General features: G+C 39.0%; 1 protein-coding gene across 2 annotated transcripts in view; it reads right to left on the reverse strand.

Moving 5' to 3' along the window:
• PCYT1A (phosphate cytidylyltransferase 1, choline, alpha) overlaps positions 1–14,548 on the reverse strand; it is a 74,793-nt gene extending 60,245 nt beyond the window's left edge. Inside the window, exon 1 of one of the 2 annotated variants that reach the window (XM_037837591.1) lies at positions 14,419–14,548. The gene's annotated coding sequence lies outside the window, so the exon portion shown is untranslated. The remainder of the gene's footprint in view (positions 1–14,418) is intronic. The other variant, XM_037837594.1, reaches the window with a different exon arrangement.
• Positions 14,549–14,903: the final 355 nt, after the last annotated feature.

A 14,903-nucleotide genomic window follows, 5' to 3' on the forward strand; every position in this document is an offset into this window, starting at 1 on the left:
ATACTGTCATATGATTCAACTTCAATAGCTAAACACATAGTGAATATCATCATATTAGAAAGAAGCAAAGGCTGTCAAATATATTTTAAAGTCAAATGATATCTGAGATCTCTAGACCTTGTGATATTGGATCTATTCCGCAACATTTAAGTAAAAATAAGACGATGTATTTTTAAGTATTACAATGGGGACTCAGGACAAGAGAAAGGAGTTGTCTAGTTATCTGAAGCTAAAGTGAAAAAGAATCAGGGCAACCATTATTATTATTAACATGTTATAAAGCCCTTTTGTAAATAAAAGTAATACTAAAATATTTTACCTGTATTTCAGTTGAGTACTTACATTCTTAAACAAGATCCCTCCTCCTGCCTTATGGAAACACCTCTAATCAAATGCCTAAGGTGAGTCTCTGAATATTTTTAACCTATGCTCTATTATAAGAAATGAAAAATCTAAAACCTCACTCTACTAGTATAGTGTAGTGATTAAGAGGACTGGCCCTAAAATCAGGTATTAATCCCATCTCTACCACTTTCTAGCCCTGAGAACTTAGACAAATTCCTTAACTTTTCTAAGCCTCAGCTGCATCATCTATCAAATGAAGTTTAAATGAGATCCCTGTAAAGCCTTAGCTAAGTGTTTGGCATACAGTAAATGCTTAATAAATATTTATTATGATTTAGTAGCAGTAATTACCATCTGCCTTAAAGCCTGTCTTCTGTGTACCCCCTAGATAAAAAATGATTTTATGAGTTTTTTCCCTATGATTTCCATGATTAAAAAAATATACTTTTAATGTAAAAGTAGGGCAAATTATGAAATGTTTTCATAATCTCCCTCCTCCCTTCCCCTACCCATTAAGAATCACTGTTCCAACAATAACCCTCCAAGAGCCTGATGTTACGCTATGATGAACCAAAAAAAAAAAACAAAGCAAAACCCAAAAACCAATGCTACTACTATTACTAATAACAGCAAACATTTCTATAACACATGTATGTCAAAGCACTTCAAAAATACTAAAACTCTCTTAATGCTCACAACCCTTTGATGTAGCTGTATTATTTTTACCATCGTTTCAGAGATGAGGAAATTAAAGCACAGAAAATAAGGTCACATAGCTAGTAAGTGGTGAACTGGGAATCAAATTCAGTCAGACTGGCCCCAGAGTACATGCCCTTAACCGCTGGGCCATACTATGCTATGCTATGCCATGCCATGCAATGCTATCCTATGCTATGCTAAAAGGTACCTGATAACTATCTCTAAATATCTGAATGCCTATCATGTTGGATAGGGCAGAGACTTACTCTGTGAAAATCTAGACAGGATCACTGAAGGAAGATGCCGAGATACATACAAATTTTAACTAAACACAATAAAAATCTTTTTAGGAATGACACTTATCTGAAAAGGTAATGGATTACCTCAAAAGGCATTGCATTTTGGCACACAAGGACATTCAAGCAGAGGTTTTCATTAGGGATAGTATTGTGCTGCAGAAAAAGCTCAAGAAAAGGCAGTACATGTCGAAATGCATTCTGACCTACTTCTGAGACATAAGATTGTAATAAACTAACATCTGTGGTAATATGTATTGGTCCCAGTTACTAAATCAACTAGATTTCGAGTTAAGAGTCCCCTGATAAGCCCACAGTTGCATTGTTTGCTTTTATGAGCAAAAACTGCCTCACACTGATCCCTTGAAAGAACCAAATGATACAGTCTGAGTCAGCACTGAACCTCTGAGAAATCATGGAGGACAAGAAAAGTCAAGGAGACTAGAAATGGGCAAATGTCTCAATAGCCAAAAAGGGAATCCTTGAAACGAAAGCTGAACAATTTTAAAAAATGTTCTCTTCTCTCAACCCCTTTGCTCTAGATAACACATATGACAAATGAATGGGAGAAAATAGCTATGTGTTTCAAAGTTGAAGGCAGTTATCATGAACATCGGTATTTCTAAAAGATATCAAAGATATTATTTCAGATGTTTTATCTGAAAGTATTATCAATGATCATAGAGTTCAGGAAAGTTAGTTTGAGGTTTGACTGAAGAAGCTATTACCTACAGCTTCTCAGAACTTAGTAACTAAAAATTGTACATTCAAATATTTTCAGAGATAGGAAGCTCATTCTTTCATAAGAAACCCATTTGACACAGAGGCTAACATTATGACAATACAATGACTATAAAAAGTTATTCATCATAATTGGATGAAACCTGCCTTCAGGCAGCTTTAATCCAATAGAACTGGTTCTGTCCCATGGCGCAAAAGAGTAAAAGTCTACCCCTGTCTCATATCATTGCCTTTCAGATGTATGAAGTTATAATTATCATGTATCAAGTCTTCCCTTTCCATGGGCTAAATATTTTCATTTGGTACTATTGCTCAAGTGATTCCCTCACCATCCTTCAAACTCTTCTAGATATATAATGGGTCCATATTCTTCTTAACCTGGGGTTCCCAGAAGTGAAACCAATGTTCTCTATGTGGTCTAACAGAAGCAAAGTACAGTGAGATTTTCTCCTCATTTGGATATCATATACCAAACCCTAAAATATCTCCAAACAATGAAGAAGGGTCTGTTTTAGACTGAAATCATTCAAATACCTTTAAGAGCAACACCTTTTTACTTTCAGAATTTGGATAGAAATATTTCTAAATGTATATGATACTACTTTGATTAGCAGAGTTATCTTTCCTTGACAGCTCTGGCTCTATGGCTTTACTGAGTTATGTAAGGTGGAACTTTCAAGCTGCATTAAGCTTTCCATCATTTCTGTGATTCCTCTCTAGCTCTCAAGCATCACTTGTCAATTGGTCTGCCTGCCTACTGCAGTCCCTCTTCTCATTTCCAATTTGTAGCTTTTAATTTCCTATGATCTTGGAAACCAAAACAAAATTCTTGGAAATGTGCCAGCCCTACTATATTGTGAGATCCTCTAAAGCAGGGGTCATCGCTGTGCTTACCAATCCCAAGAACGGGCCCTTGTACTTAAATAGAGCTCAAATGTTTGTTGAGTGAAAATATAATGTGCAAAATAAATGTAAATAGACCTGAATGGTTCTGCTAAAAATTAAATGCAATTTGTGACATCTATTTTGGCCTACCCTCTGAATGTAGGTCATATTTTATCTAGGTGAGGTATTCCTGGACTTCCACTGAAAAGGCTCAAGATTATACTAGTTTATTGAGAAATCACTAGTGTGATCCAAATTAAGTGTATCGTTATTTAAAACTTCTAGGTCTTTTCCAAATGAACTACCCAAGCTAAATCTCTCCTATATGCCCCTGTGTATTTATTTACCTGAGGATTACACATTTATTACTTTTAAAGTTCATTTTGTTAGTCAAGATCCTATTAAATCCATTTTGGTTGGTGATTTTGTTTGTTCTAATCTTAAATAATTCCAAATCTTGACTGCCATCTATCATATTAGCCATTCATCGCAACTTTATGTAATCTACAGTTTAGAAAAGCATGGTTTTTACGTCTCCTTCCAAGTCACTCCTGAAAATGTTGACCAAGATGGACATACCACATGCCAATGTGACATACCACTAGTACCCTCTCTCTTCATTGATATCCACCCTTAATCAATAATCTAGGGTTAGCATAATGTAAAATACAATGTAAAACACAATAGAGTTTATCTTCAGAAAACAGAATTTAGAATATATTTAGAATTTCTAATGATTATGGTATTCAACTAGCTGTAAATCTATTTCATCATACTATCAAACACCCCACATTTCTCTATCACATTCCTAAAGATTATGATGACAATAGTGATGATGATAATAACTACAACTAACACTTATATAGTGCCAGGAAGTTATAAGCATTTTACATGGATTAAAACATTTAATCCTCACAACAACCCTACAAGGTAGGTGTGCTGGTTTGAATGTATTATGTCCCCCAAACGCCATTATCTTTCATGTAATCTTGTGTGGGCAGACCCATCAGTGTTAATTAGATTGTAATTCTTTGAGTGTTTCCATGGAATGTGCCCCACCCAACTGTGGGTGATAACTCTGATGAGATAATTTCCATGGAGGTGTGGCCCCACCCATTCAGGGTGGGCCTTGATTAGTGGAGCCATATAAATGAGTGGACAGGCAGAGGGAACTCAGTGCAGCTGTGAGTAACATTTTGAAAAGGAGCTACAGCCAAGAGAGACACTCTGAAGAAAGCACAGGAGCTGCAGATGAGAGACAGTTTGAAGATGGCTGTCCGGAGAAGCTGAGAGAGGACAAATACCCCAAGTGCAACTAAGAGTGACATTTTTGAGGAACTGCAGCCTAGAGAGGAACGTCCTGGGAAAAAGCCATTTTGAAACCAGAACTTTGGAGCAGACGCCAGCCACGTGCCTTCCCAGCTAACAGAGGTTTTCCGAATGCCACTGGCCATCCTCCAGTGAAGGTACTCAATTGCTGATGTGTTACCTTGGACACTTTATGGACTTAAGACTGTAACTTGTAACCAAATAAACCCCCTTTTATAAAAGCCAATCCATCTCTGGTGTTTTGCATTCCGGCAGCACTAGCAAACTAGAACAGTAGGTAATGCTAGTATCCTATTTTACAGATGAGGAAATTGAGGCACAACTATGTTAAATTACTTGACTGAGACCACTCACCTAGCACAGGGCAAAAATAGAATTTGAAACCAGACAATGTGGCTCCAGGGTCTGCACTTCTAACTATAAAACTATACTACCTAGTATATAAAATAGCTATACATTAATTTAATCAAAACTATTGTACTCTGACCATGTGCCAGTAGTTTAATTTCATCTTTCATAAAGACTGGGCTCCCTTCTCACTGGGCATATCACTGGCAAATTACCCAGGAACTCTAGGAGTTTGTTTTGATTTGGGTGAGAGTAGAAGAGAAGAAAGGGCACTAGACCAGAAATTTAATTCCAGCCCTCCTCAGACTTTAACTCTAGGTTAAGGTAAGTTCCTTTATGTGTTTAAGGGAACTTATAATAAAATGCATTTAACTTATACATCATAGTAAGGATCAAATGAGAAATTAAAGTATAAGATCCCTGATGTAGTAGTTATTTGTTGTTTGCCTTCTCACTATTCAATGCCTCTGCTTCTGAAAACAGAGCCCCAGTTTTCATTTGAGAACTCAAAGGCTTCACTTCCAGCCTTAACATCAGATCACATGTGCCAAAACTAAACTAATCTATGGCTCCCATGGCCACAGACTTAAGGGAGAGGGGCAATAATATGTAATTATATGTCCAGAATAAATCTTAGGACTCCTCTGAAGGGAATGCTTAGACAAAGATTATCACTTCTTTATTTGTGGATTTGAATACGGAAACACAGTTCTAAGAAATGTTAGTGGCCATTCTGTGATCAGGAGGAGAGAAACATTTTGGAAGTAGAGGCAACACAGGAATCAAATCTCAGCTAATGAACCTTATTCGATCTGTAAGAACTGTGATGAGAGTGCCACTGATAATAGTAAACTCAATTGCAACTGTATTACTTTTATTGTTTGGGGGAAGATCCATGGGGGAAATGGAGACTTGGAAGAAAAGATGCAAGCAGAAGTTATTACTTGTCATTATTGGAATATAGATATCTTAGCTGGCCAGTCTTCCACTTGATAAAAATGTAAAGCTGACAATAAAATAAGAGTTCCTATTTATCTGATTAAAAAAAAAAAACAAAAAACAAAAAACAAATACACCTAATACTTTGGAGAAGTTTTCATGTAAAATCATTCTATCTATATCTTATCCACTCTCCCAGTAGAGATGGAAAAACACCAAGGTCACAGACATTCCAAGATAATAACCCTAAAAAAAATTAGAGATTACAAAGAGATTATCCCTCATGCCTTTCCTCCAGACCTACCACTAATTTTTTAAACTTTGGCTTTATAGGTCTGTCTTAGTTTGCCAGGGCTGCATACATACTGGTTGGCTTAAACAACAAGAATTTATTGTCTCATGTTTTTGAAGGTTAGAAGTTCAAAATCAAGGTGTCAGCAAGGCCATGCTTTCTCCAAAGTCTGTAATGTTTTAGTGATGGCAATGCTCTGTCACATGACAAGCTCTCTGTTTGGCTTCTCTTACTTTTAGCTTATCCTATTTCTGGCGTCTACTTTCATGTCCAATTTCCTTTGTTAATAAGGATTTCAACCATGGTGGATTAAGGCCCACCCTGATTCATTTTAGTCTCATCTAAATAAGATCTCTGAAGACCCTATTTACAAATGAGTCCACACCTTTAACTAATAGGTTCACATCCATGGGACTAGAGATAGAACTTGAACATGTCTTTTGTGGGGGACATGATTCAATTCCCGTCAAGGTCTCCATAGTTTTTTTTATTTGTTACTGGCTCTCTTATATCATTAACATGTTCCCTCACATCTACTAACTTATGCACCCCCAAAGCACATAGAATAATTTAATAATTAATACTTAAAATAATGGAAAATTACCCCCAGTTTCCATAATGCTCCAATAGATGTCTGCCTGGACTTACCAACTTTGCTACTAAAGAAATGTAAAGAAAAGGAATGTTAGAAGAGTGAGGAAATACTGAGGATAGTAAATATATACTAATATAATGTTGGCTTTTTAGTTCATTATACTGAAACCGAGCAGTACCTAAAACCACACCACGTTTAAACTTTCACAATTACCCAGAACCATTTGTATACCTCCAACTAGAAGAACAATATTGCACCTTTGCAATCAACCAACACCATTCATGCAAAGGCACAGTGATGGCCCTGGAAAAGGTGGCTTTAAATATCCACATTTAAGGGGACAACACACACGCACACACACAAGCTGACTTAATATTTCTGTCCAGTGTACAGTGAGGTTGGGAAATGATGGCACCTCCTTAGAGCCAATATAGTAGGAAGTCAAAATGGAGGGTGGGGAGGGGAGGGGTGTGTGAGGAGGTGGCAGGCATTTCCTAATGCTTTGCAGATGGATCCTGACTTCCAGCCACAACACCATTAATTATAAACTGGGCTGAGTCAGAATGAAAATCATTTGAATACAGAATATAGAGCCTCCCTCATGAACCCTACTAGGGTGGGCCAAGATTTCCTATTTCCTTAGTGGTGTATCCTCCAGAAAATTTCTTTATCAAAAGGGATCCAAAAAAAGATAGACAAAGGGAGATGACAGCCAGAATGCAACATTTGTGAGACCTGATCTTTTCAACACTGCTACTTATTCAGTCCCTAGATAAGTCACCTTATCTTAGTTACTCAAATTCCCCATTTAAGCATGGGTTTTAAATAGGAACATAACTGCCCACGCCACCATGACTACCACTACACGACAACCACCACCACCACCACCACCCTTGCCTGATTACTAAGTGCATTGTCTTCAAAGTGCTCTCAAAAATCAGAATATATTATATCTGCCTGTGATTTTCACTCAGTGTCAGTTTCATGAAATCTGGCTCTATTTCTGCTGACTCACTTCCCAATACACACTGCTTGCTTTGTGTGTCAATGTTCCAGTAGATGCCTGCTTGTATGCATCAACGTTGCCACTAAGGAAGTACAGAGAAGAAGTGGAAAATATGCATGGGGAGTCAGGTGAGGGTATACTGAGGAACAATCTAGTCAAGTATTTCCCAATAAGAATGTCCCAAGAGAGACAGAATCTGAACACTGATATGCACGTGCTTGTGTCTTAAAGTTGAAAGGTTCCTACAAATGCAATTTTAAGGACTCCCATCCACTCCTCTCCATTCTACCTCCTTATTGCTAGCAGATCTAGCAAGTACCCCAGGGAGAAAGAGGTAGAATTTTCTTTCTAAGCTACATAACAACCTAAACAGTAGCAACCTACAATCATGTATACTCTTCAGGGTTCAAAGATCTAATTCAAACTTGTATGATTACTACAGGGAACTATCTGCAAAAAGGGGAGACATGGATTTTTCCTCTGCATTCTATACCTGCTTTCCCCATCTTCCTCAGTAAAACCCTATACTTAGTATTCTTCTACCAGCTCACCAATGCCCAATTCCAAAGATGAGTGAACAGGCATGCTTCATATTTGGGATCCTTACCAGCTTCTATCATTGTGGAGCTTAAAACAGAGGTCTAAGAGGCAAGCTCTGTAAACTCCAAGGTTAAAGTGCATCTAATACTCTGGCATTAATCATGTCACCTGCTGTATATCCAGGCCTTTCCATAGAGAGCAGTGCCATGACATCAATCCTTGTATAAAGGCCTTTGATGTCTGAGGGAGGAGATGGCTGACAAAAAGGGGAGAGAGGAAATTGGATCCCAGAACCAACAGACCTCCTAAATCAGGGACCAAAAACGGCCCACTGGCTGTTTTTGTAAATAAAGATTTACTGGAACATAGTCACACCCATTCATTAACATATTATCTATGACTGCTTTTGTGCTACGACAGCAGAGCTAAGTAGTCGCAACAGAGACCATATGACCTATAAAGCCTAAAATATTTACTATCTGACCCTTTACAGAAAAAGTTTGTCATCTCCAGTCCTAGATGAAGGCAGGACCAATATTATCAATTTTGTGGCAAATCCTACCCAGAACATGCAAATGGTTCTACAGAGGGGAACAGTGCCAGGAGTAGGATTATTTCAAGAAATTATATCATAACTTTCTAATACAGGATTATTGAAGTTTATATAACTAGCTCATATATATCACCACCTTATACAGAATAAGTCAGAAGAAACTTTAAGAACTTCTAAATGTAAAAAATCAATTACACAACATGATCTGCACTGACAGATTAGTATTTTAAACCAGAGTCAATGTTACTCCTCAACATTTAAAGCTAGAAAATTGCCACATCTAAGATCTTAGCTTTGAACTTGAACTCTTTCCTCTAATTTTCTCAGAGAAACCCTTACTCAACAATCACTGAGTGGGCACATGCCCTGTGCCAGACCCAAAGTTAGGCACTGGAGCAAAATACAGCTCATTCTTTGTCCTGGCCACAGAGTAGGATATTTCAGGGAAGAGATTATCCCAAAAATCACAAAGCACACTTACAATAGTTCATACAGTTGAATACTTTTACTCTGCCACTATTCTATTAGAAGATTCAGTGTGTAAACCCTGTGTTTAGATTCTGCTATTCCTAGAGTGGTTTATGGAACTTATATCTAAGATGAGTTTTATGGATAGTATTCAGGGAGTCTCTGAATTTGGGTGGACAAAATTTTATCTTTATTTTCACTAATCTCTGACAAATCTAGGATTTCCTTCAACTATGAATATAGGCCACAACAGTAACAGCAGCAATGCTTATGACTTTGTCAGCAATAGAAATCATGGATATCTTCATACCACATTAGTTGTTGCAATATCCTTGAAATATAGGTTAAATCCACCATCATTTAAAAATTACTGTAGTTATAAGACCTACTGATAGATCACATACTATGTTGACAAAAAGTACATGTAATGTTCCATCATATATTTAAAAAATTATCTTGATAATTGTATTTCAATATGATGGGTTTCCTTTATAATTCTATTGTGGGATCCCCCCAGGGCCTTCCCCAAGTGCCTTGACGACTGCACACAGCAGCTTGCGTGACCTAGGACAGTTTTGACCTACTCTCCTCGTAAAATCAGGCACTAAATGTAATCTATACCTGAAACTACCTCCTCCCTGAAACTCCCTGAGGCTACAAAATAATCCATAATCCTCCCCTCTTCCTTGTTGACTACAATCATCCCTCCCTATGTCACAAGACCCCTCTCCCCTCATACCCATTTGAATGTCTTTGTCCTAACCCTCATAAACCACTCCCTGGCACCTCTTGCTTTTGCAGAATATCTTCACATTGAGCTCTGAATCCGCTGTCATTCAGAGCAGCTCCTGAATCCATTCAGAAGAAGCTCATGAATTCAGGGCAATGTGACTCTGACTTCCCACCCTGTAGATAAGCCCCATAATAAAAGCTCATGTCTCATAAGTGTCCCGTGCTTTCTTTAGTCCTTTGACTACAAAAGCCCTTTTGGGCTTTTTTCTGCATACAAAAACATTATTTCTAAAAGGGAATCAATCTAGTTTCACCATGCTGTCAAAGGTGTCTGTAGTACCAAAGAACTCTGCTTGAGGGTTAAAACAAAAAAACCAAACATAATCCTATCTAAGGTAATTCTCTGTAGATAAAAAAACTACCTCTGTCTTCTGTTAAGTGTCATATACTCATTTTGTTCTCTAATATACAGCAAAGACTATATGTCACTATTTTTAGCAGCCCTCACTTCAAAACTGGTTTGCAAGTAGTTGTTAATGTGATATACCAGCCTAGCAGATCTATGGGTTTCCCAGGCTCATTGGCAGTCATCCTAGTCTAAACATAGAAAGCCTCTAAGTAATGTAACTTTCAATTTGTGATTACAAGAGGGTTACCAAAAGAAAGAGAGCGGGGGGGGGGGGGGGGAACCCCCAAAAAAGCTTGCTATACATCTATCTACTAATATTTTTGCATATAGTAAAAACAACGCAACTCAATTATCTACATTAACAAAATAAAATATGAAAATGAGGGTAATAAAATATGAAATGAGATAAATATGAAAATTAGAGACTCAGGTTTTTTCCTTCTGGAGTGGAGCACTGGCATGTACCGCAAAATAGAGTATGTAGAAAAAATATATTCCCTTACACAGCCAAAACAACGTAAGAATAAAAGTATTGTAGAGATGTGTCACGCAGCTAATTAATAAAGCTATGCATGTTCCTTTTCTGGCTTCTGTGATGTCTGAGGTATTTAAAACCATTTTAAAGTTTTTAATCTGTTGTAATTCCTCATTTTAAATAAATATTCACTTTGTACCAAAAAAAAAAAAGTACATTCCCTGAATTTACTGACTGAGCTGTAGAAGAAGAGACTTAGGATTTAAATTTTGCCACAAATCATAAAGCAATTAACAAAACAAATCACGCTCAAAACACATGTCCAGGTACCTATTTGACCACAGGAATGCTGTGAAAAGAGAAGTTGAGGATTATAAAGAAAGGCTGTGAATAGAAAGGTTTAGACTTAGGAAATAGGACATCAAAGGACTGCCTAAAGTCACCCAACAGAAAGCAGGAAAACTGAACCTAGAGCCCTGGTTTCCTCACATTCTCCTCTCTAGGCCATACTGTTTTTCTAACATTACTGATGTGAATATACAAGGTGTAGAAGTAGCCACATCCTGGCCAAAAAGGAATTCTCATAGTCCACAGAGGACTGGGAGGTACTCTGACCTCAGGGTTTCTCTCGCACAAATCCAAAAGAAGATAATGACTTTTTGAAAAATTAATTCTTCCCAATCTATTTCACCATAATACAACTTTGGTCCAAGAGAAATTTATTTCTCTTTGATTCAGAAGGGGGAATTATTTCTGTTAATAGAAAAGTTAGAAGATCTGGCTTCAGATCAGTTATGAAAATACTAGGGAAAAAAAAGCAAGATGCCCGTGCAAGAAAATTACTATTAGTAGACATTTTGTCATTATTCACCATATCAAATTATTGCCTTTTTTTGTGATAATTTCTCATCAGCACTTAAACATGTCTAGGAGAGGTTATGCTCACTAAATAGACCTAGGGGAATCCATGGTTGACGTCGGATGGTTTACAAACTCCATAAAATTATACAGAAAATTTGGCAAGTATGCAAATAAATACAGCAGATTTTCAAAGAGCTGCTTAACCAAAAAAACAGTTACTTCTATTATGGTTAGAAAAATGTAAAACAAGAGAAAGCAATCATTCTTCCCATAGTCACAGAATAAGTCAATGATAATATCAGATAAAGTGATCTAGGACTTCTAAATCCAATGCTCTGACTAGATCACTCCTCTCTTAAGGGGTCACATATCCAAAGAGAAGGTCCCCAAGAAAAATAAAACCCCACCTGTTTATGGGGGGGAGAGCCCCATTCTTTATGGGTCAGGCCATCATACTGGTTTTCGAAGGGAACTCAAAAAACAGGCTAGGTCATGGGAGAAATGTCATTTTGGTTTCAAAATGGCATTTTGAAACCAGAACTTGGGAGCAGATGCCAGCCACGTGCCTTCCCAGCTAATAGAGGTTTTCCGGACACCATTGGCCATCCTCCAGTGAAGGTACCCGATTGCTGATGTGTTATCTGGGACACTTTATGGCCTTAAGACTAACTGTGTAACCAAATAAACCCCCTTTTATAAAAGCCAAAAAAAAAAACAAAAACAAACAAACAAAAAAAAAAAAACAGGCTAGGTCAAAAAAGATCATTCCAGTTATAAACACAAAAGACTCCAGAGGTAATGCTGCAATCCCCAGGCCTAAGAGTCTTCTCTTATATGGTCATTTACCTTGAAGCATATATCCTGTTTTAGAAAGGACCACTTGAGTATTCGTTTCAGTTATGTAGAATGTAAGCCAAGTAAACAATTTTCTAGAATAGGTGTAACTGGTCATTTTTAGCTAAATAAAGGCTATCCCCGCCATTTCCAACTCATTTGTTTTCAAGGACCTTTCTGACTATCACAAAGTATATACGTGTGTGTAGGGAGAGGAGGTGACTACCAGTTTATCAGTTTAATACAGTGCCTGGTAAGTTTAAATGACCCTAACTGTGTCCAATCAGTTCTACTTAAAAAGCTCTCAATGGCACAATCAGTAGCACCTTCTACAGATGACTGTCAGAGAGGAAGAAATAATGAAATTCACTTTAGTTCATTTCATCTGCATCGCTAACAACCTCATGAAAGAGAATGAGAAAGGAAATAAACCCAACAGCTAAAACATCATTTGAATTACCCACAGCTTGGTATTCCCAGTATGCCTGCCTTGGACTCCAGGACACAAATCACTGAGTTGGATAATTTAATACATTAAAGCCTCTTCCATGTGGCATTCTGGTCACCATTGTTAATGTCCCCACAGTCATCCCTTTGTCCACCTTTCTTCCCCATGATAGTCATCATCTGTTTACCACTATTACTGTACCAAATCCCATTCTCAATACATTTTACTAGCAATTCTCTGTATTTACATAGTCACTGTATTTACAAGAACAAAATTGAAAAGATCTTTAAAGGTTTTCCTCTCCACTCTCATTTGACTCTTTTCTGTCTCTGTCCTCAGATCCCTTCCCAAGACTTGCTTCCACCCTCCTTGAAGCTTCTCCATTGTTAATGTCTGTTTCCAGCAGTTCTTCCTACCACAACACCTACATCCTTCTTGCCTCCATATCAGTCTATATTTCAAAATAAACTCTGGTTCTCCCAACCAGAGATCTTGACTTTCATCCCTCAGTCAAAACTAGTCACTTCAGTTATGTTCAAGAAGCAGTCTCCAGTTAAATCAAACAGAGCCCACGTCCCAGGCATAAACCCAGTCTTCCCAATTAAATCTCTGTATACCCAGGTAGTCTCCTAGTCATAGAATCATTACATTTTAGACCTGAAAGAAGATTCAGAAATAATCTGGTTGAACGTTTTTCAAACTTTTCTACTACATTTTTACTTCATACATTTTTAAATGTATGAAATCCATTTTACATGATAATTTCAAACAAATATAACTGAAACAAAAGTTTCATGAAACTACACTTACCCTTAATATGCAAACACACTGATAATTTCTATTCTACTCCATTTTTCAAAAGGTCACATGTCAACAATGTGTGTAAACTGATACTACAACCCAGAAATGGGATGGGAGCCATAAATTGGAAAACATTAATCTGGTCCAAATTTCCCATTTGCTAATAAAGAAGCCGTAGCTCACGGGTGAGATAAGTTTCCCAGCCACCAGAAGTTTGCCTGTGAAATTAAACTCAGGTCTGTCAAGCCCCAAACCAGTGCTCTTTCCACTAAAAGTCTTCTCTGCCCAGTCACAGTCACTCAATCACACCCCAGGCCCCATCACAATCCCACAGCACCATTCCTAGTCACTGACCCCTCACTCTTCTCCAAGTCAGCCCCTCAAAGTCACTGACCCTCGGTTAGCGTCCCCTCGCCGCCGCTGCTTCATATTCCCTTAGGCTGGCGTCCCCTTACAGTCACTATCCATCGACCAGTCTCCTCGAAGTCATTGTCCCTGGCCACAGACCCCTCGCAGTCACTGCCTCTTACTTCCTCGGTCACAGTCCCTTCGCAGGCTCTGCCTCATGCCCTCCGAGGTCAGAGTCCCCTCGCATTCACTGCTTGTCGGCCGGAGACCACTCGCAGGCAACGACGCCTCGGTCACAGTCCCCTCGCTGTCACTGCCCCTCGGTCACAGTAGCCTCACAGTCCGTGCCTCATACTCCCCTCGCTGTCACTGACCCACTCTTCCTTCCCCCAGTCACAGTACTCTCGAGGTCCCAGCTCCGCAGTCTTTCCTCTCAAACAGAGTCGCAAGGATATGAACACTTCAGGCCCTCACCTGCAACTCACGCTCGCCGGTGCCCCTGCCCCGTAGGATTTCTGTCCGGCGCCGCGTCACGGACTAGGGAAGTTGAGGAGGTTGCGGGGAGACGCCCGGGAAAGGGAGCTCACGAACAGCGGACCGGAAGTCCCGCCCTCTGCCCGCCCTCTCGTCAATCCGACCACGGCCTGTCTCTGAAAACCACGATCCCTGACACAGTAGTTCCGCCTCCAAAGGCCCCAAGGATGAAGTGGTTGAGCAGGTAACTTCCGAGGCAGGAGGAGAAGTGGCTAAGGGTCCTTTTCAATTTGGAACCAGAATGTAAAGTGAAGACACCTCTTCGTAGTGGGATACGGCTGTGAACTGTCACACTTGCTCCTTGGCAGTCGGTCAAGAAGCGTTAACCCGGCGGCTCTCCTGTAGTGCCCAGCCGGGACTGGGTTCCGCGCAGGCCGACCTCTCCGTCTCGGACCTTCCAGGCAGTAGCCCTAGCGCCTAGCGCA

Source organism: Choloepus didactylus, chromosome 1 (assembly GCF_015220235.1).
Source record: "Choloepus didactylus isolate mChoDid1 chromosome 1, mChoDid1.pri, whole genome shotgun sequence".
Classification (NCBI taxonomy): Eukaryota; Metazoa; Chordata; class Mammalia; order Pilosa; family Megalonychidae; genus Choloepus; species Choloepus didactylus.